The sequence below is a fragment of the Gorilla gorilla genome, chromosome 16, assembly GCF_029281585.2.
Source record: "Gorilla gorilla gorilla isolate KB3781 chromosome 16, NHGRI_mGorGor1-v2.1_pri, whole genome shotgun sequence".
NCBI classification, from domain to species: domain Eukaryota; kingdom Metazoa; phylum Chordata; class Mammalia; order Primates; family Hominidae; genus Gorilla; species Gorilla gorilla.
In genome coordinates this window covers 27,696,775-27,724,545 of record NC_073240.2, presented here as the reverse complement: position 1 = coordinate 27,724,545, position 27,771 = coordinate 27,696,775, and the positions used below count along the sequence as shown (strand labels likewise).

At 41.2% G+C, this 27,771-nt stretch overlaps 2 long non-coding RNA genes across 5 annotated transcripts in view; one reads left to right on the top strand and one right to left on the bottom strand.

The window, feature by feature from the left end:
• LOC129526876 (uncharacterized) overlaps window positions 1–27,771 on the top strand; it is a 115,269-nt gene that overhangs the window by 59,693 nt on the left and 27,805 nt on the right. For all 3 annotated transcript variants that reach the window (XR_008671697.2, XR_008671698.2, XR_010130933.1), the window contains exons 6-9: window positions 553–642; window positions 2,560–2,668; window positions 6,642–6,754; window positions 6,947–7,095. This is a non-coding gene — a long non-coding RNA (uncharacterized lncRNA). The remainder of the gene's footprint in view (window positions 1–552; window positions 643–2,559; window positions 2,669–6,641; window positions 6,755–6,946; window positions 7,096–27,771) is intronic.
• LOC129526875 (uncharacterized) lies at window positions 76–25,820 on the bottom strand. Of its 2 annotated transcripts, XR_008671690.2 has the most exons (4): window positions 25,051–25,820; window positions 11,310–12,384; window positions 9,682–9,777; window positions 78–6,697 (listed from the first exon to the last, which is right to left on the bottom strand). It is a non-coding gene; the product is annotated as an uncharacterized lncRNA (long non-coding RNA). The 2 variants fall into 2 exon arrangements; XR_008671694.2 differs by having other exon boundaries at window positions 76–5,533; window positions 6,626–12,384.

The following is a 27,771-nucleotide window of genomic DNA, read 5'->3' as shown; positions in this document are numbered from 1 at the left end:
CATGTCTTCTCTGAAGAACTGAATCCATAATGGTAAATATTCCATACACAATACACCTTGTATGCAAGTAGGCATGCATGAGCACATCATCTTTAAATAATGAGATTCAGAAAATATGATTTAGTATAGAGTTTATTTGAGGGCAATACTTGAGGAGAGCCACCTGGAAACACTAACTCCACATGAATGGTGTTAGCATTCTAAAGTGGAGAAGTTAGTTTCACCTAGATAGAAATATTATTAGCAGGATTAGGACATTTTCCAGACAAGACTAGTGCATATACTGTAGCAATTGATTGCTTACAGATTGCTATATTCCAGGGAAGATTATTACTCCATGAGGAGGAACAGTGATCCAAGAGGGTCTTACTTCTGGCACTGTTTGATCTTAATAATTTATAGAAAAAAAAAAGGAGTTGCTGCTCCCTGTTATGTGACTCAGTCTGCATAGCCACATTCCTCTCAAGGCTCAGAATAATTTAAAATTCCAACATCTTAAAGTTTAAATTATTTAATTTCACAAATGGTATATTTATGTCTTTTCACCCTTAGCCTCTCTTCAGGTACGGCTAGGAGAGCCACATTCAAAACCAAGAAGAGAAAGGAGTCATAGAGCCACAGCCAGAATGTTTAGGATCCAAGGTACGAGAACATGCCAAAATGCATCAAAATCTGGCAAGGTCCAGGTGGTAGAACCTTACAAATACATAAATGCACAATGCACACTTCAAACCTTTAGGTAATTGCTTAAGAATAGTTAATAATTGTGCTTGGTATTCCATCATTTGATTTCCCAAGTAGATTACAAATTCCTGGAGGGCGAGCTGACCTCCGGGAAGCCAGGCTCAGCAGTGGGTTCTCCCTTCAGTACACCCAATGCCAACCGAAAGTTTGGGCATGAAAGGAAGTGTGGACTCCCAACCCAGTTAAATGAAGATTTATTTAATTTTGAGCTCAAATATAGACATACAGGAGTGGAGGGTATGATATATAACACCTTTTAAGATTTGAATTTTTGTCACTAAAACACCAGGGGTTAGGTCCAGGTCTCTTTGCTCACTGCATGGAAAGACAATCTCTGAGATGACAAATATTGTCCAGGAAGAAAGCACTATTTGAGTAGTGTCAACCAAGAAGACAAGAGATAATTCTCAAACCTGTCTCGCCAGCTGACTAACATTGGGGTTTTTAATATAGTGCACAGGAATGTAACTACATGCAGAAAAACAGAAATTAGGGAGGCATGAGGAAGCAATCATGAAGGATGAGGGGTCTGGTGTCTTAGAGCCTGGATGTGTTCATCTAGTGAGTTTCAGTTCCTTGCCCAAGAAAGGAACTCAGATAAGACAAATGTAAGTTTCAAGTTTTAAGATCAGAGGATCAATTTGTTTATTCAAAAGAACCATCCAAACCTGGTAAACATCATTTCCATGGGGAAACTGGGATGGTTTCATTTTGAGATCAGTAATATCGACACCAATACTCCTGAGAATGGTCCAAGGAGCATCTGAGTCAGTGTGCCTGGGAAGTAATAAATGACGTAGGTTTTTGGGTCATGTGCTCACCTAATGCTGCAGAATGTGGAGTCAGGCCTTGGGAGACTCCCTGCTCACAAGGATACCAAGTGATTTTTATGCAAATCCTATTCTGAAACACAAGTAGCTGCTATCAGTCAAATGGGACATCCACCTGAAATGAGGATGGCCTTTTGATGTCAGGTGATGTGCCTTGGGACTTGCAGGATTTGAGGAGACAGAGGAAGGGTGCAGCTTTCCAGTGTCTCAGGCCGAAGTTCAGAGGCTGAGATGTGAAAGGACACAGTGGAGGCCGCTGTTTTTCCTATTTCTACTTTTAGGGTTCACCTGGTTTTAAGGAAGCTTCTAGCTGCTCTGGCTCTGACTTTGAAAGAACATTTGGTTGAAATGCAAATGCCCCAGCCCGGGCAGCCACCACAGCATTTCTATAGGAAAACAAGCTGTTCACAACTGTGTCAGACCTGTGAGCTCACATGATGTTTTTCCTCTGTGCCTTAAAAATAATTTCCAAAATTAGCTTCGGATCTTTAAACTGAGATGTAATGGTTATCTCACAATGAGAAAAGTGTTCATATTTCTCTTTGTAAAACCACTTCTGAGTCTGCCTTTTGATTCAGTGGGGATATCGCCACCTAGACCCATGCTCTGAAAACTCCCACGGTAATAGGCAGAAATGCTTCTTTTGGCTCACACAGGCAAATATAATCCCAGTAAACAAATAACTTTTAAAAAAGCATTCATATTATACTTTACGCAGCACGGTGAATATATTTAATTTCAAAAGTGAAGACTTTACAAATATTTGTCAATACTGACAAATAACTTATGTCAGTATTGGGTTTGGGTGTGTTTGGCTGAGACATCCAGAATAAAAGAGCTGATAGGAAGTGGAATTTCTTTTTTTTTTTTTTTTTTTTCACTTTAAAGAAGCCCAGGGTAAGCAGTAAGTTTCCCAGGGGCCCTTGCTCCCTTCCTCCAGCCACTCTGCCTGCCTTAGCTGGGGCTCTTAATCTTGTGCTCCAAGGTGGCTGCCAGGACTCCAGATGTCACATCCCTTTCCCAAGCAGCAGGATGGAGAGAGAAAGAGAGAAGGTCGTCCAGTCTCTCTTTGAGAAGACTTCCTGGAAGAATTGGTAAGATTTCTACTTACTTCTCTGTTGGCCACATACCTGGACACAAGGCCACACCAGCCTCAAGTCAGCTGGGAAGTGAGGGCTCTGTCCAGAGGAGAACATCACAGCCAAGCCCCTCATTCATTTCTGACTCAGAACAGGAGAATGAATATTGGGTGACAAGTAACCTGGCATGCCTCCCGTGCTATCACCCTGAGCTAGGACAATGAGAGACATGTGATTCTGAGATAGGAAGTTGGCAGGACTGTTTTACAAGACCCAGCTCAAGAAACAAACAAACCAAAAAAACAAAAAAAACCTGATAAAACAGGATGCAGTAAAGAAGCCAGCCAAAACCCACCAAAACCAAGATGGCCACAAAAGCAACCTCTGGTTGTCCTCACTGCTCATTATATGCTAATTATAATACATTAACTTGCTCAAAGAAACTCCTACCAATGCCATGGCAATTTACAAATGCCATGGCAACATCAAGAATTACCCTATATAGTCTGAAAGGGGGAGGAAACATTAGTTCCCATAACTGTCCTCCCATTCCCCCAAAACTCATGAATAATCCACCCCTTGTTTAGCATATAATCAAGAAATAACCATAGAAAAAGCCAACCAGCAGCACTCAGGGCTGCTCTGCCTATGGCATAGCCACCCTGTTATTCCTTTACTTTCTTAGTAAACTTGCTTTCCCTTCACTCTGTTGGCTGGCTGTCGAATTCCTGCCTGCACAAAGCCGAGAGCCCACATGGCCTCCCAGGCTCAGTCTCAATTTTTGAGTTGGCCCCGTGGCACTTCATTGTCATGAGGAAAGTATTACTTTTATGAAGACCTGTGATCTTGGCCTCTGTGTTAGACTACTGCAGGTTTCAAGGATCAGATATGTCTTCAGGTAACCTCTAGTGAGCACTTCTTTTTAAATAAGAGGACACAGAAAACGAAGTGAAGGAAAGCCTCTAAACAGCCAAAATATTATATTCATTTCCTGAGAAACTATTGAGTGCTTACCTTACACTAGGGACAGCATCAGTTATTTAGGCATGAGTCCAGTCATCTCAGAGAGTGCAGGGTTGAAAGGTATATGTGTATATAGATGGCAGATATAATGCAATGGTGCACCCATTAGGCCAGAGGAAGTCTGTAGGAGGACCAGGAGGGACAGTTCCACTAGTCTTCACAGGGAGCATATATCCTTTCTTTGACCTGTGGTGTACGGTGTACGGAGAGGTATTATATGAAGAGAGGCCACGCAACTGTTCTGCCAAAGTGGAGAAGGGCTCAGGTATGGTCTCGTGAGTGGTGCGAGGTCAGAGATAACCAGGTCCATGCAGGCTTGTGTTGTTCCACAGTGTCAACCTTTTATTGATGCTATTTCAATCACAAAAGCCACGAACTTCATGGAGTTCCCAAGCAGACAGTTCTCCTTAGTACTTCCCATTCACTCGGTAGTCAGAGCCGTGGGGACACAGGTTCAAGCCACTCCATAAGTCAGTCAATATTGCAAACCATACATAATAGTATACTTAATCAATATATAAACGTTACAGATTAAACATTCCACAACAAACAAAGTCACATTTAGCGTTAAGAAAAGATAGGAAAAAGGGTTAACAAGGCAGTACAGGGAGAGTGACAAAAAGATTAAAAGAATCTCCCCGTCTGGCCCCAGCAATTCGTCTTGCAAGGAAGAGTCTTCGATGTGGGCAGATGTTGGGTGCTTATCACAAGTGACAGCAAGACGATGTCAATTAACGTGACCGTTTTGAACAGCTGAAGTCCTGCTCTTTTTTTGGCCAGAGTCCTCTGGGGAGGGCCGATAGTGGAAGAGTGTGTTTATATCCTTATCTGGTTGGATGCAATCTTTATTAGGCAAACTCTCCGTTGCAGTGTGTCCTATGAACTGTAAGATGATGGAACCACTTATGTCAAGGGTGCTCTATATACATGGTTATCTAAAGCCTCTGCAGACACACATCATGTGGCTGGGGGAGCTGGTCTTTCACTGCCCTCAAGGCAGGCACTGGTGGGTCTGTGCCTGTCTTGCCACCTCATTCTCCCTGTGTCCTTGGTGCTGATCCTCTGGCTGCTTCTGCTGAGGGTGCTGGTTCTGGTTCAGCTGTGCCAGCTGCTCAGGGTATGTAGCAGTGCTTGGTGGCCCAGGAGCAGAATTCTTCCCCAGTCTGCACTCCCCACTCTCAACGTCTCCTCCTCCTGTCCTCCCTTGAACCACTCCATGTGGGTTAGCCCCACCAGTCCACCAAAACTGGCCTTGTCGCGGCAAACAATGACCTCCATATTTCCCAACCCAGCAGCCTTCCTCCTACTTGATCTTTGGGGAGTGCCTGGCCCAGGTGACCCCCACAACCACCTCTCCAATATCCACATTGGCGTGGTTCTTTCCCTCGTTGTCTTCGGGTCTCTGCTTGAATGTCACTCAACCTGAGCACCTCTGACTGCTTAGCTTCCTTTCTCGATGATTGCCCGTCCTGGCTGCTATCACAGGGCATATTGGATACCGTCTCTCTTTCCCACCGCCACGAGAAAAGAGACTGTCTTTCCTTCTCACTGCTGTACCTCTGAACCCAGTGTGGTGCTCTGCACCCGGCACTCATCTGAGACACATTTACTGGCTGCATAGATTCTATGGGTTGGGGCTGAAGGGACTGGAGGTGTCATGCACCTCGAGTCTCTTAGATTCCTCTCTCCACCACAACCATGGCATAGTGGTTTTAAGTGTCAACTTTTCTTAGTGGCTGCCTGTTGGGCAACTTAATAAGCGCATTCAATCAGACGAGTGCTGTCCCTCCCGAGGGTCAACATGGTCAGACACAGGTACCCTAGTTCCACTGGGGCAGCTGAGAGGACTTTAGAACCCTGGTCATATTTAATGGTGGCAAATATGTGAGCTTCTAAGAGCATAGTACACATTTAGAGACAGAAAAATGAGTTTTGAAATTATGCTGTTCAATCTGAATCATTTTTTTTCTTTACTCAAAACATAATCTGGAAATAAATGACTGAGACCAGTTGTTTTTATGTGCAGCGTGTGCACTGGGTTAGATGGTAATAATACAAGTGGTCCTCTGAAAATGATGTAAATAGAGGCAGCAATTTCATGGCAGGTACACAGCCTTAAAGAGGACTACCTTAACGGACGTCCCGTTTTGTTTATATGCCTAAAATCAGATTGTAAATAATTTATGAAAAAATAAACTGCTTCATAGCTGAACCTAATATACATTTTACTGTCATCTCTAGATCTTATGATATTCCCAATTCTACCTAGCACTGCTACAGATCTTTACATGATATGAGTTTTTAGAAAAAAATGTTTTCCTTAAGGGCCTAACATAAAACCAAGAGTGATGTTGGCAGTAAAGGACAAGGTAATGGGTATGTTAGTGTGAGTAATAACTTTTTGGAAAATAAAAATATCAACATTTCAAAATAGAATTCAGTGACTTGTATACTTCATCTTTATCATTATTCTCTACCCTTATCCACTCTTAATGTTGTTCAGGGTCAATGACAATATTTTGAAAACTACATTAGGAAAAAAATCCAACTCTCTCAACTAGATAACAAAAGCAGTCAGCTGTGTTTAAAATACCATATGTAAAATATCTTTAAAGAGCAGTCATCGATAATGAAAAACTCTCCAATTAATATAAAGTCAAAATCAGTTTTTTTCATCTCAATTTAGAAAATTAATGAAATAGTATTACAATAAAATCTCTCATCTGCTTTTTCTCAGGTATAATGATAGATTTTTAAAAATTCCTCTGTTTATAAACATAATGAGAGCTGTTCACTAAACCAAAGTCATCTTTACAAAATGGGGTATCCTAAGTCAATCTGCAAAGCAGATGAATCTTTCTGTTGGTCCCAGATCCTTGTCCTATTTTTCACTTGAGATTAACTGGCAAGGAGTTGTTGTGACATCTTGAATTACTAAAGCCATCTTACCTGTCCAAATTGACAGCACATCTGCAGATGTTCCGTGGAGCATCATCACCAAAAATTCACACGAAACTGCCACTAGAAGCAAATGGAGAAAGCACACGGCAGGACTGGGTGTCTTTAATTGCCATTGCGGTGAGAGGTTTATTTGCTCTTTTAAACAATTAATTCTAAAGTGTACTTGAGTCGCTAGTACCTAATATCCGTATAGGTAGAAATACTTTAAATAAATGGCAGCGATCATACTGGAATGCACAAATAACAGGCTGTTTGACCTGGAAGAGAGTTTCATAGTCATTGAATCTAATCTGCTTATTTGACTAACAGAACATGTGTCCAGCTGCACCACGTGAATGATTTGCGGCGCAGCCGGGACCTGGCTCAGTTCTCTTGACACGTACATCAACTCGCAAGCACTGAAGTGGCAAGGCTGTTTGCAGAAGACATTTAAGGCAAAAATAGATTGCATCTTAAAAGTGAGTGAACTCCTTTATATGGGATAATCTAGGCACTGATATCTTTCCTTCCTAATCATAGCAAAATCTATCTTATTTATTATTTCAGCTAAAGGAAAGGAAAAATTGAGATGTGTGTTTTAAACCATACCTAGATGATATCACTGCTGCTGTGAAAAATATTTCAAGTCAGTGATTTGTTACTTAATTTTGGAAATTAGTAAAAACCCTGCAAGTCATTTTCTTTTTTTTTTTTAGCATTGTTCTTAGTTTTCCAATCTGCCCTTGAGGTCTTGCCTTTAATCATTAAGTATGTATGTTAGCGTTTGCTGCAAGAACATTGAAACTTCAAATTTTTTTAAATTAACAAATTCAAGGCCAACTAGTCAGTAGATAGAATGATGAGGTGAGAGTTGGTGGCCATCCCAAGCTCTGTGTTAACCAGGAGCAAATCATTTAACCACTTCCTTGGCACTTCTATTTGTTAGTTTATAATTAATTGATTCATTTATTCAGTTGTTTTGTACACTGGAAGAAATGCTTCATTTATTTCATTTATTCTTTAAGTGTCCAAGTGATGTATCAAATACTGGTGATTAAAAGAAATTGCACAAAATAAGACTTTTAAGCTGAGGAGCTCAGAGTTTACTAGAAGCGACACACATATAAACAGATGAAACACAGACTAACACATGCCCAGCAAGATAAGAACCAAGTACAGAGTGCTGGAACAGATGGTAGCGTGTCCGTTTAGGTGGCTGCAAAGATCTCCAGGACGTACCCAGGTGCAGAAGCCATGCAGGCATGAAGCCTGAGGGTTGCATCTATGGTAACAGCAGTACAGTGCTATCTCCAAGGAACAGGAGGACATTCTGAGAGAGGACAATGTAGAGTTTGGTGGTACAACGGCAGTGGATGACATGGGATAGAATAAGATGAGATAGAAATTTTGTGACAGGCCAGGTGCGGTGGCTCACGCCTGTAATCCCAGCACTTTGGGAGGCCAAGGCGGGCGGATCACAAGGTTAGGAGTTTGAGACCAGCCTGGCCAATATGGTGAAACCCCGTCTGTACTAAATGTATAAAAATTAGCCGGGTGTGGTGGTGGACACCTGTAGTCCCAGCTACTCAGGAGGCTGAGGCAGGAGAATTGCTTGAACCTGGGAGGCGGAGGTTGCAGTGAGCCAAGATTGCACCACTGCACTCCAGCCTGGGCAACAGAGCAAGACACGGTATCAAAAAAAAAAAAAAAAGAAAAGAAAAGAAATGTGACAGAAAGTGACTAGCTTTGTTTCCCAAATTAAGGAAACAAAAGTTTAAGGAGAAAAATAAGTCTCTGGAAGATAATCTTCAATTGCTCTGTGATCTCAAGCTGGACATTTTTCCATAAATGCGAAGTATTCATAGTTTAGTACAAAGCATTATGTAGAATCTAGATAAAGCAAATCAATCAGAAAATATTTAATAAACCAATGTACAGTGATAATTGATGTTTGGAATATTGCACTTGGACACCAGAAGCATGCACCTTATGAATCAAAACCAGTGTAACCTTCAAGGGCTTAGGTATAAATTCATTGCTTTTGTAATTCTAATTCTTTGCTAACCAGTGTTTCCTTTTATATTCTTGATGATTGGCTAATTTCTTGTTAACCAGAAAATCAAACCAAGCTCAGCATCCCAATTCTTAACAGATAGATAATAAGGAACTTACCATAACTAACTTTAAAAAGAATATTACAAAGGAAATTTCCAAGTTTGACTGAGGTTTTCTTAGTCTCTTTGTACATTCACTTGAAGGAGGAAAATATATAGAATAATCAATAACTATAGAAGCCAGGGGTATAAATAACAACAACTGATAAGGAATCTTTACAAACAAATCTCCAGGAGGCAGGCTTGTTGACATTTGCTGTCACTTATAATGAGCCACAGATTACTATTGTTGACACATGGGAACAATATAAAAATGTTTGTTAGCACCAGTGGAATATGGAGAATGACACCTAAATTATGCTGAATATGATTTTATTCTTAATGTCTGAGGCAAACTAAAAGTTAGAGGTAACTATCTGCTGCATCTGAAGAGATAAGAAAGCGACAGAGCTGAGGCTGGTCTCAAAACCATAACCATAACCCCCAGTCTTAACACACCACTCTCCGCTACAATAGGATCAGTGTGATGATTTCAGTTCATTGGAAGGTGAAGCAAGGAGGGCCCAGACAGCAAGGCATTCCATTCCAGTGAATAGGAGAGTCAGGGAACTTAAAAACGGGTTCTCAGAGTTGCTCGGCAAACCAACCTCTGTGACCTATGGCGAGAACCATGCTATTAACATCTATACAAAGGAGCTGCTCAATCAGCATCTCCTGAGTGAATTAATAGTGATAGAATGAGTCAACGTAGAAGAAGGAAAGAGTAATCAAGAAGTTCCACATCTTTATTATAATAAAGTATAGAGCTACCAATATTCGGTTCTTTTTGCTAATGAGAATATAAATTAGTGGGTGAAAAAAATTTTAAAGTTCTTCAAATTATTTCAGGTTTCTTCTCTACCTGAAATTTTTCCACAAAGGAATAAAGAAAGCAAAATAACATTTACTGACCACCAAGCAATGTATGTGCATCGGGTAACTGGAGTCCCAGCAGGCCCACTGGGTAGATATGCCATCCTTATGAATAGATTTAGGAATATCAGCCTCCTAGGACAATAAAAACAAGCTCATGATATCACATATTATAACCGCTAGTATGAAAATTCAAATCCTCCGGCCCGAAGCTATAGTCTTCATATTTTATGAAATGGGTACTGTCTGCCTCATAAAAGGAAGACTAATAATATAGCACAAGGTGTGAAGTCTACTAGGATTGGCAGAGAAGCATATTATTGAGTGATCTATGGCATAACACAATTCTGCATTGTGATTTCAAGTTAATCTATAATGATCACTTTTTTAAATTGGTAAAAATGTTCTACCAAAAAAAAAGTATTAGAACTTTTCCCAATTTTAATTCAAGACTGTCTGCACCTTTTATAATTAATTCAAGGACAGTAGATTAATGTTGAGTTGCTTAGCAAATTCATGCCAAATTTTATAACGGCTTAAAAGCAAAAGTAGTTTATTTCTCACTCCCTTAAAAGTACAAAAATGGGGCCAGGGCATGGTGGCTCATGCCTGTAATCCCAGCACTTTGGGAGGCTGAGGCAGGTGGATCACGAGGTCCAGAGATCGAGACCATCCTGGCTAACACGGTGAAACCCTGTCTCTACTAAAAATACAAAAAATTAGCTGGGCTTAGTGGCGGGCACTTGTAGTCCCAGCTACTCGGGAGGCTGAAGCAGGAGAATGGCATGAACCTGGGAGGTGGAGGTTGCAGTGAGCTGAGATTGCACTCCAGCCTGGGCAACGGAGCGAGACTACATCTCAAAAAATAAATAAATAAAAATTTTTAAAAAGTACAAAAATGGATGCTTCTGTTTGGAGGACAGCTTCCCTTCAACCAGTGTTTGCAGTGATTCATACCTCTTTCACTGTGTGGCTTGGCCATAACACTTGTTTTTTATGCCTTGTGCTTACAGAGTTGCACCATTAGTAGCTTAATTCTTAATTTCTAATTGCATTGAGGCTTGCAAATTTTTTTATGCTTTTTAGTAGACAGAGTAAAACTACAAAACCTTCCAAAAGCTATGCAGGCTCCATATTCACTGAATTATAAAAAGAAACTTGTTAAAGGCATAAAAGAAGAGCTATAATTGGAGACATATCACATATTTATGAATGAGAACAATCAATATTTAATGATGCCATTTTCCCCAAATTATTCTAAAATTCAAAACAATTCCATTCAGAACACCAAAGCCTTGTTTATTTTTGGTGACAAATGAGAATATAAATAGATATTAGTCAGGGTTCTCCTGAGAAAGAGAACCGACAGGAAATCTGTTACAGGAATGTGCTCACTTGAGTATGGAGGGAACTTTTATTTATCAAAAGTTACTGTAGAAAATGTGAAAAGATAAATTAAAAATTGGAAAAGCTGCAATACAGCCATACCCTATGACTTGGCATTTTTCAGGGTACACAATCTTAGGAAACTGTTCATATCCATCCAGAGACACACACAAATCAGCTTATAGCAGCACAATTTATAATGCCAGAAAACAGACAAAACAAACAAAAAGCCTAATAGCCAACTAGAGGTAGATTTTTAAGGTAATTTGTGGTATACTCACAAAATGGAATATTTAATATCAGAATATTTCATCCAGATCAGCAAACTTTTCCTGTAGATGGTCAGATAAATATTTTTGGCTTTGCAGGCCATATGGTTACAACATTTCGGTGCTATCATTGTAACAGAGATGCTGTAGTCAATACTAAATTGCTATGTGGAAGAACAGAGAAAAAGAGAAGAAAAAAACACCAGGAATTTCTTCCACTGTCTCTGAGTTTTAGGGGTCTCTTTTTTCCCTTCCAGCCCAAACTGGAGGATTTCTTGCATCTCACTGTATCCACTCCATCATGCTCACTTCCAAGTTTCAGGCTGTGTCGAGTTAGGATAGGAACACAAGACCTACTAAGTATCAAACTCACTTTTTCGAGTAGATTTCAGATTCTCTAGCTCTTCCCTGATGGGCTCACGTCTACTTTTCAGAGTTTCCAGTAGCTGTCTTTGCATTCTCTCCAGATTGTTTTTGGCTGAGTTACTGAGAAATAAAGGGAAGCATGTCTCCCCCATCATCTCTATGTCTCCCCCATCTCTATGTCTCCCCCATCATCTCTATGTCTCCCCCATCTCTAAAACCTGGAGGACATATTCTAATGGTCTATTTTTAAAAAGACCAAAAAAAAAAAAAAGGAATGGAAGATTTAAAAATTCCTAAATATTGGATCTATTTATCAGTGTAAGCTCACTTGATAATTCACAATTTGAATGGGTTTTCTAAGCATATTAAACAATGAGAAGTAGGGATTTGGCAATTTTATGGTTGGTTAATTAGGTCACTGTTCCTGTGAATTGTGAAAGTTCTTCTGACATGTGGGCATTGTTTGTTTTGAGGCAAAAATGAATGATGCTTCTAGTAAAATGTGGGTCCTTTTCAATTCCCACATGAATGCGTAGATCTCTAGGCTATACGAGACAAATATCCACAAGGCACAGTGGACCTGGGCATCTTCTATTTGATTTTTTAAAAATGTGTTCAAAGGGGTCTTATACAAAATCAGTATAATTAACTTTTTTTTCTCTTGCTCTCAATTTCCTGTTTTCTCAGATTCATTTCATTGTTGATGTTGTTAGTCAATGACCTGGAAAATAAAACAAAGTAAGTTAGGGAAATATATATATGAAGTTGCTGATTTTTATGGCTTGAATTTTATCCCTTCAAAATGCATATGTTGACATCCCAACACCCAGTACCTCAGAATGCGATCTTTTTGGAAACAGGGTCATTGCAACTATAGTTAGTTAAGATGAGGCCATGCTGGAGTAGGCTGGCCCCTAATCCAACATGACTGGTGTTCTTTTAAGAAGAAATGATTTGGACACAGATACCACACAGGGGAGAACACCATATGAAGATAAAGGCAACAATGGGAATGATGCCTTTGCAAACCAAGTATGCCAGAGATCACCAGCAAACCACCAGAAATAGAAAGGCATGAAATAGAGTCCCTCTCATTGTTTTGAGAAGGCACCACCACCCTGTGGATGGCTTCATCTTGGGCATCTGGACTGTAAGACAATGCGGTTCTGTTGTTTGAGTCACCCAGTCTGTGGTACTTTGGTACAGCAGCCCCAGCAAATGAATACACTGAGAAATGTAACAATTGAAAAATAAATTTTTAGAAATACGTTTGTCCTTAAACAATTTAGAACGTTTTTTTTTTCTTTTTGGCCAGTGTAAAATATATTTTGGGAGTCATGCTAAATCCTATCAAAAATAACATAGTAAAGATAAAAAATTAAAGGTTAGCTATCTTAAAAGTAGCTGTGCAAAGAAGTCTTGAGAGTTATTAGCAGAAAAATTCTAAGGTCTCAATGCTGCACTGTGCAAAATAAAATGAAATAAAAAGTTGGTTATACTCACATATATCCAGCCTGTATAAAACAAATGCTGGTAGGACATGACTGGCTCTGCTATTAATTGTACACCAAGTAGAGACAAGACACAGCTGGAGCTGGAGAAGATTCAAATTACACAGGGAATACAACACAAGGGCTTACAAATATCAGGAGTTGATGTGGGTTTGTGTGTTGGATTGGGGGAAATTGTAACAATTTAGGAAAGTAAATGCCAGAAGCAGTGGCCCAGATGGATGAGATAAAGGCTTTATAAAGTAACATTAAAAATGTTATTGCAAATGCTCTGGCTTTTATTAATCTTACTCTATTAAAAGGTGCCATAAGGAAATCATAATAAAGACAAAATGCAGTCAACAATTATGGTATGAGGGGCTCAGGGAAACTTCTCCCATGGAGAAACATATATTAAGTTGGTAAGATTAGCATATACATCATTCAACATCATTGGGGGTCGAATCAAGGGATTATAACTAGTTGACAACTATATATAGCAAGCTGAGAACCATTTATTCAATGAAACCTATGGAAACTCAGTAAGAACTGTGATCTGAGAGACCAAAACAGACTCCCTTTCATCAACCATGATGGACACTAAGGTTAAGGAAACAAAAGTTAATGATGGCTGGAGGGTTCAGCTTGGCTGGCATGGTATCTTCCTAAATTCCTATGGCTACAAGAAACCCACACTTTTGTTAAATTCTCTAAGAATGGGAGCTAGCAGGCAAATGATCAGATCCCTCTTAACCCTGATTTACAACCCAGGTCACTGCAGCTCTGAATGGACAGAGGACTGGCCTCACTGATGCTCTTTCCTGATAAGCGACTGCAGATCTTAAGCCAGTTTCAGCAGCTTCTAGAGACTGCATACAAACTGTCTTTGTGTCTATAGTTCACCCCTTTTGAAATAAAGACCCAAATTCCACCTCACTTTAATGCTAACACCCACCCCAAAGTGACCATGGGACATATGTTACATATATGTTTACCCATTGTGAATGTGCTTGGCTCCCCTCGGGAATAGGTACAGCTTTTCCCCAAACCTCCTGAAGACGTTTGTCTCTATTGTGTGATTCAGGACCTGTGAGGTGAAAAACCCAACCTGTCCTTCCCCCCTTCAAAGAGAGAGCACCTGTGGTCCATGCTTGAGATGCAGTTTCCAAACTGATAACACTGTAAACCAGAAATAACATTCTAAGGCCTCTCAGTTATCTGAAAGGACCTCTCCTTTTGGCCGGGGGCATTGCAAAGTTAACCTGAAAGAGTAGTTCAGGCCATGACGGGAAGCAGGTTTGAACATATCTCATTATACCATCCTCCCTTTTGGAATTCAGGAAAATTCAACCAGCATTTACAATCTATTACCTTTGAAGCCTGCTACTTAAAGGCTTCATCTGCATGATAAAACCTTGTTCTCCACAACCCCTTATCATAATCCAGACATTTCTTTCTATGACCTGGAACCCTGGCTTACTTTGAGTTGTCCCATCCTTCCAGATCGAACCAATGTAAATCTTATAGGTATTTGATTGATGTCTCATGTATCCCTAAAATGTATAAAACTAGGCTGTGCCTGACCACCTTGGGCACATGTTCTCAAGTTCTCCTGAGGTCATCCATTTTTGGCTTAGAGTACATCTCTTCAAATATTTTACAGAGTTTGACTCTTTCCATAAACATCACCAATCAAGCTCTCCTTTCTACCATTTAGCCATCCTGATGGTCTTTTAGATGACAGAAATGTGGGAGGCTATGCCATATGGGGTAGGAATTAAACCCATTTCCCTCAACTCTGCCTCATGGAGCAACTGTGTATCCTCAGCACATGAGCAGCTGTTGTCATCTCCCCAGCTCCTGGAGGTGGAAGAAGAGCTACTTTAGGTGGTCTTGCCAGCCCTTGAACATGAGAAATACCATTTTTCACAGCTCCATGCAAAGTAAGGCCCATATCACATGAACACCAGCAGCTGGGTGCTGCCTGTTTGCCCACACCCAACTCCTGCTCTGTAGGGAGGATTTGGGAGGGGCAGCTGGCAAAGAGTACAGCCCTTGAGTCCCTCACACATCTGTGTGGCAGGACAGCCACTTCAGCAGGCATGGCTGTTAGTCACACCTCCCATCTCTCCCAGCTTCCTAAGGCGGAAGCTCTGCTCCAGGCAGAGGTGGCAGCCAGTGGACATCAGCCCATCTCATCTCCTCTGACCAGGTTGTGAAAGACCCATAGTGGATGATGTGGCAGCAGTTGGGTTACAGCACCAGTGCCTCTGCCACACACAGCTCCTGCCACACAGAGAGGATCTGTGTGAGGTAGATGGAAGAAAGCAAAATCCTTCCTCCACCTAGGTTCTGCACCACAGTGCAGAGATGCTGCCCCAGAGACGCTAATTCTTTGCCCTTGCCAAGGAGCCTGGGTTCAATTGGATCAGACTTTGGAACAATTCATACTGCAGGACATTGTCAAAAACAATACATGAATCAGGCCAGGCACAGTGGCTCATGCCTATAATTCTAGCACTTTGGGAGGCCAAGGCGGGTGGATCACCTGAGGTCAGGAGTTCAAGACCATTCTGGATAACAAGGCAAAACCCCGTCGGTGTTAAAAATACAAAAATTACATGAGTGTAAACCAGAAATAAAATTCTAAGGCCCCTCATGGTGGCATGTGCCTATAGTCCCAGCTACTCAGGAGGCTATACTGGGATCACAGCTGGGATTGCACATGTGCCCCGACCACCTTGGGCACATGTATCAAGACCACCTTGCCATGTGCTCAACCACCTTGGTCACATGTGTCCAGTCATCTGGACCCCTCCTCTTTGCCAAGGGCATTCCAAAGTTAACCTGAAAAAGTAGTTCAGGCCATGATGGGAAGAAGGAAGTAGGTAGACTCATACTTATCAATTTCAAAATTTACTACAAAGATGCAGTAACAAAGATAGTGTGGCATTGGTATAAAGACAGATAGATACATCAAACAAATAGAATTCAGAGTCCAGAAATAAACCCTTACATTTATACTTATTTAATTTTCAACAAAGGAGCCAAGACAATTCAGTGTGAAAAGAATAGTCTTTTCAAGAAATGTTTTTGGGACAACTGGGTATCCTCATGTAGAACAATCAGTTGTCTTGTTATTGAGTTGCTGGGGTTTCTTTTACATATTGGATATTAGCCTTTTATCTATTACATATTGGGTATTAGCCCTTTATCAGATGTCTGATGTCCTAATATATTCTCCTGTTCTGTAGGTTGTCACTTTGATTGTTTTCTTCACCGGGCAGAAGCTTTATAGTTCAACTTAATCCAATTTGTCTGATTTTCACTTTTGTTGTCTGTGCTTTTGGGGTCATAGCCAAAAAATAATTGCCTAAACCAATGTCATGGAGCTTTTCCCCTATGTTTTCTTTCAGTGGTTTTACAGTTTTAGGTCTTACATGTAAGTCTTTAACTCACTTTGAGTTTATTCTTGTTTGTGATGTGAGATAAAGGTCATATTTCATTATTCTGCTTGTGAATATCTAGTTTTCCCAACACCATTTATTAAAGAGACTGTCCCTTCCCCATTGTGTGTTCTTAGCACCTTTGTTGAAAATCAACTGACCATAAATGTGTGAGTTTATTTTTGGGCTTTCTATCTTAGTCCATTGGTTCATGTGTCTTTTTTTTATGCCAGTACCATGCTGTTTTGATTACTTACAGCTTTGTAATGTGAAATTAAGTATTGTGATGCTTACAGCTTTGTTCTTTTTGCCCAAGATCGCTTTGGCTATTCATGGTCCTTTGTAATCCCTACTTCATACCATATACCAAAATTAGCACAAAGTGGATCATAGGCCTAAATGTAAAAGCGAAGCTTTAAAATTTTTGGAGGAAATACAGGAATAAGTCTTCAATATCTTGCTTTTAAAAATGATTTCCTAGATATAATCCCTAAACACAGCTAATAAAAGGGAATATAGATAAGTTGGACTTCTGAAATTATAGGTAAGTTCCAAAATTTTAAACTTTTAAAAAAAGTTTGTGCTTTAAAGGGCATAAAAGAAAAAGAGAAAACACAAATCGGGGGAAAATATATGCCAATCATATATCCATAAATGGATTTTTATGAAAAATTTATATGAAAAATGCTTACAGTTCAATAAAGGAAAGACAAATAGCCCAAATAACAAATGGGTAAGAAATTTGAATAGTTATTTCTCCAAAAAAATATGAATGGCTAACATGCAAATAAAAAGATATTCAATATCACATTAATTAGAGAAGTGAATGTCAAACCACAGTGAGATACCATTTTGCACTCACTAAGATAGGTAAAATAAAACAGACAATAATAAGTGCTGATGAGGATGTGGAGAAATTGAAGTTCTTATACATTGGGGATGGGAATGTAAAATGGTCCAGGAACCTTGGATAATTCCTTTTTTTTTTTTTTTGTGAGACGGAGTCTGGCTCTGTCACCCAGGCTGGAGTGCAGTGGTGCGATCTCAGTTCACTGCAAGCTCTGCCTCCTGGGTTCACACCATTCTCCTGCCTCAGCCTCCTGAGTAGCTGGGACTACAGGTGCCCGCCACCATGCCCTGCTAATTTTTTGTATTTTTTTAGTAGAGATGGGGTTTCACCTTGTTAGCCAGGGTGGTCTCGATCTCCTGACCTCGTGATCTGCCCACCTCAGCCTCCCAAAGTGCTGGGATTACAGGCATGAGCCACCGCACCCGGCTGAGAATCCTTTTGTAGTTCTTGAAAATGTTGACTCTACAGGTACCATATAAACTGACAATTTCTATCCTCTAAATATCCACCCAAGAGGAACAAAAACAAATGTCAACACAAAAATCTAAACATGAATATTTGTAGCAGCATTATTCATAGTAGTCAAAAAGTGGTAACAAACCAAATGCCCATTAATTCTTGAATGGATGAACAAAATGTGATATATCTAGAATGGAATATTACTTGGCAATAAAAAAGGAAGGAAGTACCGATACCTGCTACAACTCAGATGAACCCTCAAAATGTGCTAAGTAAAAGAAGCTAATCACAAGATACCACTTGTCTTATGATCTAATTTATATGCAATAGGTAGAACAGGCTAGTCCATAGAGGAAAATAAATATGTTGTTGCCAGTGACTGGTTGGGGGAGCCAAAGGCAGGGATGATGGGAGTTACTTTGCATTGTTTCTTTTGGGACATTTTGGAATGAACATGTTTGAAAATTACATTATGGAGGTGATTGCAAAACTCTATCAATATACCAAAAACTATTGTACATTTTGAATGGGTGAACTTTATGGTATGTAAATTTATCTCAGTAAGGTTGCTTTAAAAAGTTATGGAGAAATGAAGATGTTATCAGACAAACACACACAGGGAATTCATTGCACCCAGGCATATGCTACAAGCAAGTTAAGGAGGTTTTTCAGGTGAAAGGTAGGTGATGTGGATTAGAAACTTAGGTCTACACAAAGAAATAAAGAACATCAGAAGTGAGAGACAAAAACTGCACGATCTCAGTCATATGTGTAATGTAAAAATATTGATCTCATAGAGGCAGAGGGTAGGAAGGAGGTAACTAGATGCTGGGAAGGGTATGGGGAAGGGTGGTTGGAGAGATGTTTGTCAAAGAATACATACAGTTAGACAGGAGGAATAAGTTCAAGAGCTCTGTTATACAGCAAGGTGACTATAGTAATAATGATATTGTTAAAAAATGCTAGGAGAGCACTGTGCCGGGTGGGAGGGGACACAGAAGATTAGGCTTGGCGTGGGGACACTGAGGAGAGAGATTAGCTCTGGCAGGGGATACTGCCAGTAAGCGTTCTTACCACGAAAAAACCAAAAATAACTGTGAGGCAGTACATTTGTTAATGAACTAGATTTAACCATTTCACAATGTATGTGTACTTTAAAACATCATGTTATACACAATAAATACATAAAATTCTATGTCATTCTAAAAAATAAATAAATTTGGGGGAAAAGTGAAATAGAGGTGAAATAAAATATTTTTATAATTTTAAGTTTCCCTACAAGGCAACAGGCTGCTAACACATTAACTTTATATGCTTCTAACAACAATGCACTGTAAGTTTATTACATACACATAAGTGAAATATATGACAAGCATAAGTGGTAAGGATGGAGAATCAGGGAAGAGAAAAAGAGCTGTGCTAACCTTTTTATTTGCAATGCTTTATGAAAAATAGGGAAGAAAGAAAAAGAACAGAAGTGAGGTTAGTGTGTAATGAAAGAAAAACCTGAAGAGATAAGCTGTCCACTTTACAAGTGGCTGATCATCTTCCTTAAAATCCAAACTATCCATTCCAAATGATGGGAGCATGGCCCAGCAGTTAGGTAAAAATCAAATGCAATGTCCAGAGACCCAAATAAACAGAATGCAGGAGTGCTCAGTGTGTGATTGCTTTAATCTGCATGGCCTTCCTATCCTAGATGACTTGGGTGCAAAGGAAGAAATAAGCATGCACTGAGAAAAATTGGAAGGACATGTATTCCCAATTCCTGGTAAGGAGAGGGAGATGGGAAACCAAATAAGAATGTCTGAGAGTCCCAGCTAATAGATTTGCTGGAACGGAATTCTATTTTAACACTACTACTTGTACTGGTACTACTACTTTTGCTACGACTGCTGCTAACAGCTACTGTGGACTGAATGCTTGCTGGGCTGTGTGCTTTGCATGGGCTGCCTCGCTAAGTCCTTATAAGGATCCCAAGAGGAAGTTACTGTTAACCCATTTTACACACATGGAAGCCGAGGCTTTCAGAGTCTAATCGCACCACTCAGCGCATTTGCCTGTTGCTGTGACGACACTGGTCTCGCTGTGACACTGGTCTTGCCTTGACTGTCTCTTCCACAGTTTGTGCTCAAGTCACTGTGCTGGGTGGGAGGGGACACAGAAGATTAGGCTTGGCATGGGGGGCACTGAGGAGAGAGATTAGCTCCGGCAGGGGATACTGAAAAAGTACACAATACATTCTATAGTGTTCAGGGAGGTGGCATTCTTGCTGGTACAGGGATGAGAAAAGCAAACAGTAATTAGTAGAAGGCACCAGCACAGCACAGAGGAAGTATTGTTGAAAAACGTCTAAGGCTGAATAAAGGCTCATGAGGGAAGCAGCAGGCAATAAGTTGGAAAACTGAGCTGGGGCTGGATGCGTGGGTGTGAGAGAGGCCTGCAAATGCCACATTAAAGGCTGTTGTTTTGTGCACTGTGAGTGCTAGGGTCTAAATGTTTGTGGCTGCCTTGAATTCATATATTGAAACCTAATCACCAATGTGATGGTGTCAGCAGATGGGGCCTTTGGGAGGATATAGTCATGAGGCTGGAGCCCCTGTGATGGGATTAGTGTCCTTATAATAGGGGCCCCAGAGAGCTCCCTCACTCCTTTCATCATGTGTGGACACAGACCCCTCTGTGAATCCACTGATGCTTCACTGACCTCTGGGCAGCGAGGGAGAAGTGGACACTGAAAGGTCTCCTAAGGACCAGGCCCAGGAGTCTTGAACATCTGCCATGTTTTGTTGGTCAAAGCAGGTCACACAGCCAGCCCAGCTGGAGTAAGGCAGAATCTACCTTTGGTAGAATGAGGGATAAACTCCCATTACCTGCATACCAGGACAAGGAAAATGTATGGCTATTACTCAGCTTCCCCCCTCCCCCGAGATATCCTATGTGGGACACATCCAGCCCTTGAGCCCACTTCAGAGTACAGAGGGCCATGGAAGAGCAGGGCCTTATCACTCACTCCAAGCAGAAAGCACCTTCACACCCGGTTCAGATCCAGCAAGGGCCAAGTCTCTGGGTCTAAGAGAGCCCTTTCCCTAAGACTAGAAAGATGAAGGAGGCTTGCTCAGTTTCCACTGAAAATAAAAGAACCACACAAGACTAGTCCCCCTCCGTGGGCACAGACCAATCCCATTTTGGAACATACTGCAATCAGTCCCAGAAGGACGATGGGCATGTGAAAGACCCTGCCCAGGAAGCATCTTGTTCCTTACCTTGGCCTTCATGTGGGGGTATTTGAGGACATTCCCTATACTAGATTTAAGAGAAGATAGTATGCTAGTGAATCCATGCAGATGGAAGTTGCTTTCACCTGTCCCCAAATCTTCATGATTCCCCCATTGTCTTAGTCCATTTGGACTGCTATAACAAAATGCTATAAACTGGAGTAAGATAAATCAATGCAACTTATATTTGTGGAATTGATGCTGTGTGTGTGCCTTTTGCTAGGTGCTAGGAATAATGACAACACTATGAACCTTAAAAAAGTTTCAGTCTAGTGGGTGAAATGGAGCTACACATAAAGGAGCCTGATTCAAGGCAAAAATGGGATACGTACTATAACATAGAGAGCAAAGAGATAACTTGTGAGAGATGCAGAGACATGTACCAAGCTACAGGGAATTAGAAGCTTTAGAGCCAATTGTCCAACTGACTCAAATATGTTAAAATTTTTACATCCTTTTTTTGTGTGTGTGCAAGTGCCATTCCATAAATGTGTTTTGCATTTGTCGTTAAGTCACTGATGTGCTGGACCTGCTGTGCCCACAGGCCTCTTCAGGAACTCCTTGCACTTGGGTCACTTTGACCTTCGTCTGGACCCACAGTCCTCATCACAGTTGAGGGGGCCGAGCCAGGAGCTGCTGTCTGGCAACAGCTCCCTGGAGGTCACCACCGCAGGTGGGGAGCAGCCTGCACAGGACTGGAGGAGCTAACCCATTCTGATGCCTCAGTGTGAGCCCTAAAAATAAGTGTCAGACACCCACACGCACACATGGGTCCACACATGCATAGAAAGTTCTAGAAGAACCCACAAGGCAGTGTGAGCCTGAGAAACAATTACAAAGAAGAGAACGGAGCAAAAGTCATGGGCAGTGGCAGAAGAAGCAGAGCCAGTAGGGACCAAAGTATTAGAACCCGTGTGATGAGATAAACCCGGAGCCCCACCACGTTAGGTTCGGTGCCAGGGAGGTCTGCCGGAGGGCTCGTCAGTGTGGCCCAGTTCCTCCATGGATTCCTGAAATGCTGTGGAGGCTGGAGCTGCCAACGTCCTCCATCAGAGCATCATCTCCTATTTTGACCATGTCTACAGCCCTTAATTATACCCCTTGCATCCATCGTCTATCTTCTGCTCCTTGGACCCACTATTACACGGTTTCCAAACTCTCAGGCGATGGCTCAGTCTCACCCTGCTGGGCTCCTGTGTACACTGTCCCCTGCCCACAGTATGAAGTCCAAGGGTTTAGTGGGGCCCAGCAGGCTCTCCTCCCTTTGCCTCAGGTCCAGTGCACAGCAAGCTCCCATGTACATGAGGAATTCTGATTCACCTTGCCATGTGGAGCCAAATAGTCCATAAGCTTTCTTCATTAAAAATTTATTTTATTTTTAAGCAAATAAACACATAGTTTAAAACCATAAAGTATTAAGGGATTTTGAAAACTCTGCTTCCCAGCTTTAGACTCAGACATCTATTTCTATCCTCCTCCCTCAATATCTTGTTTATTCTTGTACAGCATTTTGCGCATGTATTTGTCAAGATGGAGATGTACTATTTTCTTTCCTGTAATACAAACATTTACATACAATGCAGGCTGAACCCAACGTTCAGGTGCTTTCTGTTCACCCATGACTCCCACACTCCTCCCTCCGAAGAGTGACACATATTGAGTGGGCAAACACCTCTGGCACAGTAGCCATCATCTTCCCAGAAAGATATTAAAAGAAAAAAAATACAAGTTATAATGGTTGACAAAATAAAATCAATAAATAACTTTGAGAGAAGGAAAGCTAAACACCTCTCTCATTTCAAAGGAAAAAGCATTTGTAAAATGTAAGATTCATGCAAGTTTGTGATTTACATTTTTTTAATTCAGAAAAGTAGTGCTAAAGAAATTTATGGTTTAGAATGGACACAAAGGCCTTAATGGCAAAAAGGCCAAGAATAGAATTTGCTCATGTTTTCCAACAGGAAATAGTGCCTGGCACATAATAGGTGTTCAGTAAAAGTTTTGATGAAATCATACGTGTATGAATGAATGATGGGCCCAGGGGCTTTGAGTTAGGGGAGAGACAGACCTAACAGCATAGAAATAATGAAATATCAGTGGCGCCCAAAGAAAGATACTGCTAAACCTGTCTTGTAATTCTGATGCAACACTTTCCTAATCTGTATGAAAAATCATTTTAAAAGAATGAGATTTGAGTTGTGATTTAATTGACTCGAACCTACCTTAAAATTCACATAATAATATGTATGTGAGTTGAGAACAATCACTACTGTGTTTGTTCTCGTTGCTGTAGAATCACATTCACAAAAGCATCAGAGAGGAAAATAATCTAGGATTATTATGTCTCTCATCAGCCTGAGACAAGCTAGCAAGTCAAACAAGGGCCCTATTCTTCGCTTAGAGGGATGAACCCATTCATGGCCCCCAAAATGCAAGAGAGAACATGCTGCCCTTAAAAATATAATAATGAGGCCGGGCGTGGTGGCTCACCACTGTAATCCCAGCACTTTGGGAGACTGAGGCAGACAGATCACAAGGTCAGGAGATTGAGACCATCCTGGCCAACGTGGTAAAACCCCTTTTCTACTAAAAATACAAAAATTAGCTGGGTGTGGTGGTATGCAGCTGTAGTCCCAGCTAATCGGGAGGCTGAGGCAGGAGCATCAGTTGAACCCGGAAGGCGGAGGTTGCAGTGAGCCAAGATCGTGCCACTGCACTCCAGCTTGGCGACAGAGCAAAATCATTATCATAATAATGAAAAAGTTGGGAATAATATGACACACAGGGACCTCTCTTAGAGGCCTGCCACTCCTTCCTCACAAGCATGGAAATACAGAAAAACCCTGTGTTCCTCCGAGGAAAATCCTAGGCCCCTAGCTATCCCTAACCTTTTACAAGGTTAAAAAGCAACCTTGTAAGCAGGAAGGTAATCGAAGCCTAAAACAATAGTCAAGGAAATTAAAGTCACAAGATGTTCGGTTCCTATAGAAACTAAAGAGAACATGTTAGCATTTACCCCTGAGTTCTTTTTCAGAAACCCAGACCTCCACCAAAGGGGCAGATAAGGGGCAACCAAGGACTGAATTCCAACGACCGTTCTTTGTTCTTAATTTTTTCCTGAGGGCCCAGAGGAAGTCATGCTCACAAGCCAGACCTAACATTCTTCTCTGCCGACCCCAAGACTTTAGTCAAAGCTTCCCTCCTTAACCAATTGCAAATCAGAAAAACCTTGATTCTACCTATGACCTGTAAACCCCACTTCAAGATATCCCACCTTTTCAGTTTAAACCAATAGTGAACCTCCATGTATTGATTTGCGATTTTGCCTGTAACTTCTGCTTTCCTGAATTTCCTGCCATTAAAAACCCTTACCTGGAAGCCACTGGGGAGTTTGGGTCTTAAGTGTGAGCTGCCCGATTCTCCTTGCTTGGTGCCCTATAATTAATGCCTCACTTTCCCTTGCTGCAAAACCCAATGTCAGTGTTTGGCTTTGCTGCCCCAGATAGGCAGACTCAAGTTCAGCTCGGTAACAATAATGCAAGTGCTCTGGAGAATGACTGACACTGTGGACCAGGCCCAGGTCCTCCTTGGGTCTGTGCCAACACAGCTCCCTGGCTCACTCCAACTTCCCAGCTGGCCACAGGCAACTCAGTATTCAACCTCAGCAGGGCCAAGAAAAGTCTCCCATTTATTTCCTTCCCCAGGTTTTTCCTAATCCCTGGAAGAGCGATGTGATAACCACCTCATTTAGGGGCCACTCCAGGGCACCATCTGGCTGCATGACCCACACACATGTAGCCAGTCTCATGGCCCAGCCTTCAAAATTAGCAGATATGGGAAATCAAGAAAAAATACGCTTGTTACCTTCACTTGATCAAGGATCCAAAATACCTCAGTCCATTTCCACACGGCAGCCACACCTTCAAGCCCCACAGAGAACTGAAAACATGAGAGCGAGGGATCCCAGCTGCTCCAGTCTCCACAACAATTCAGGAATCCCATAGAGGACCTGGGCGGCACTGATCCCCTCACTGTCAGCTGCAGACCTCCCTGGCGCCCCGCCTGAGGCTTCGAGACTCCTGTCGGCTCCTGGTTCTGCCCTTTACTGCTCTGTGCGCACTGGCTCTGCTTCTCCCACCATTGTGCGTGAGTTTCCTTCTGTTCTCTTTGTGGTTTTGCTTCTCAGGCTCACACTGCCTCCTGGGTTCTTCTAGAACTTTCTGTGCATATGCAGACACCTGTGTGTGGGCGTCTGGCACTTACTTTTAGGACTCACACTGAGGCATCAGAATGAGTCAGCTCCTCCAGTCCCGTGGAGGCTGACCCCCAACTGTGGTGGTGACCTGCAGGGAGCTGTTGCTGGACAGCAGTTCCTGGCTTAGTCCCAGTCTCTGCCCGCTTGACTGTGATGAGGACTGTGGGGTCCAGACACGAAAGTCAAAGTGACCTAAGTATAAGGGGTTCCCCAAGGGATCTGTGGGCACAGCAGGTGCAGTACATCATTGACTCCATGCCAAATACAAAGTACATTTATGAAATGGCACAAAAATGAAAAGATTTAACATATTTGAGAAAAAGTCCAATATGATGTATATTAACATATTAACAGAATCAAATTGGACTATTGAGAATGAAGTCCCCTTTTACTGTGAACATCCTCGGACAAGAACACTTGATTCTTGAAAAAATCAAGTGCACAGGAGCCTTCCTGTGTGTCTGCTTTGCTTGTTCATTCCTAGAATAACTTTCCCCATGCATGCTTTAGACTGTCTTTTAGAGAGAAAATAATTACATATCCTTAGCATTTAACTCATATGAATGACATGACATTTCCCAAAAGTGAAATGTGGCTCAGTATGTGGTATTTAGTCTATAGGGTATTGTACATCACGACTGGAAAATAACAAATGGTTTTCATCTTGAGGGTTGACTAACTCAATGTCCGTTTTTAGCATTGCCATAAGGTAGAGCTCTGTCGCTGAGAAATAAGTTGTTGTTACTAGGAGGGACGCACTGGTCTGCACAATTTTACTATTTTTTTTTTTTTTTTGAGACAGTCTCACTCTGTCACCCAGGCTGGAGTGCAATGGCATGGTCCCAGCTCACTGCAACCTCTGCCTCCCGGGTTCAAGCAGTTCCCCCACCTCAGCCTCCCGAGTAGCTGGGACTACAGGCATGTGCCACCATACCTGGCTGATTTTTGTATTTTTAGTAGAGACGGGGTTTCACTATATTGGCCAGGCTGGTCTCGAACTCCTGACCTTGTGATCCGCCTGCCTCGGCCTCCCAAAGTGCTGGGATTACAAGCGTGAGCCACTGCGCCCTGCAATTTTACTAATTTTTTTAATTGAAAATTTTCTAGTGATAAGTGAAGATTCACATGCAGCTGTAAAAAGAATATAGAAAAACCCCTTGTACGCTGCTCATTTTCCCCAGTGATAACATTTTGCAAAATTATAATTTCACAATCAGGATATTATCTTATTCAGATTTCCCCAGTTTTACTGATACTCATTTGTGTGTGCATGTGTGTGTGTGTGTGTGTGTATTAGGCTGCACACAAATTTCTCACCTGTGTTGGTTTGTGTATCCACTGCAAGAGTACATACACCAAACAGTTCCCGCACCACAAAGACCCCTTTTGTTGTTGCCCTCTTATAAATACACCCACTTCCTTCCCCCAACTCCCTGGGAACCACAATCTTTTCTTCATTTCTAAAATGTTTTCATTTAAAAGAATGTTATATTATTGAAAAATACAGTATGTAACCTTTTGGGATTGGCCTTTCTTCACAAAGCATAATTCCCTGGAGATTCATCCAAGGTGTTGGATGTATCAATAGTTTGTTCCGTATTTCCAAGTAGGACTCCATGGCATTTTTATAGAAAACCTTGTTTATCAATGTACTTATTGAAGATCATGTGGGCCGATTCTAGTTTTAGGTGACTACAGATAAAGTTACTTTCATCTGTAGGTTTTGGTATGAATATGATTTTTATTTTTCTGGGATAAATGCCAAGGAGTGCAATGGCTGGCTCACATGGTAATTGCATGTTTAGTTTTATAAGAAACTGACAAACAATTTTTCAGATGAGTTGTATTATTTATACTCCCACCAGCAATATGTGTGTGTATCCTTGCCAGCATTTGCTAGCATTAGTGTTTTTTTCCTTTTAGCCATTCCTATATATATATATATATATATATATATGCAGTGATTTCTCATTGTGGTTTTAATTTTCATTTTGTTGATGCCCAATGAGTTAAACATCTTTTCATCTTATTTGCCTCTTGTATTATATACTCTTTGGTGAAAAATATCTTCATGACTTTTGCCCATTTTCTAATTAGATTGATTGAGTTTTAAGAGCTGAGTTTTAAGAGCTCTTTGTATGTTCTAGATACTAATCCTTTGTCAAATGTGGTTTGCAAATATTTTCTCTCAGTGTGCAGCTTGTCTTTACATCCTTTTCACATGGGGGTTGACAGAGCAAAATATTCCACTTAAATAAGGTCCGATTGATTGATTTTTCCTTTTGCAGATAGTGTTATTATGTCAAGTCTGAGAACTCAACCTAGTGACA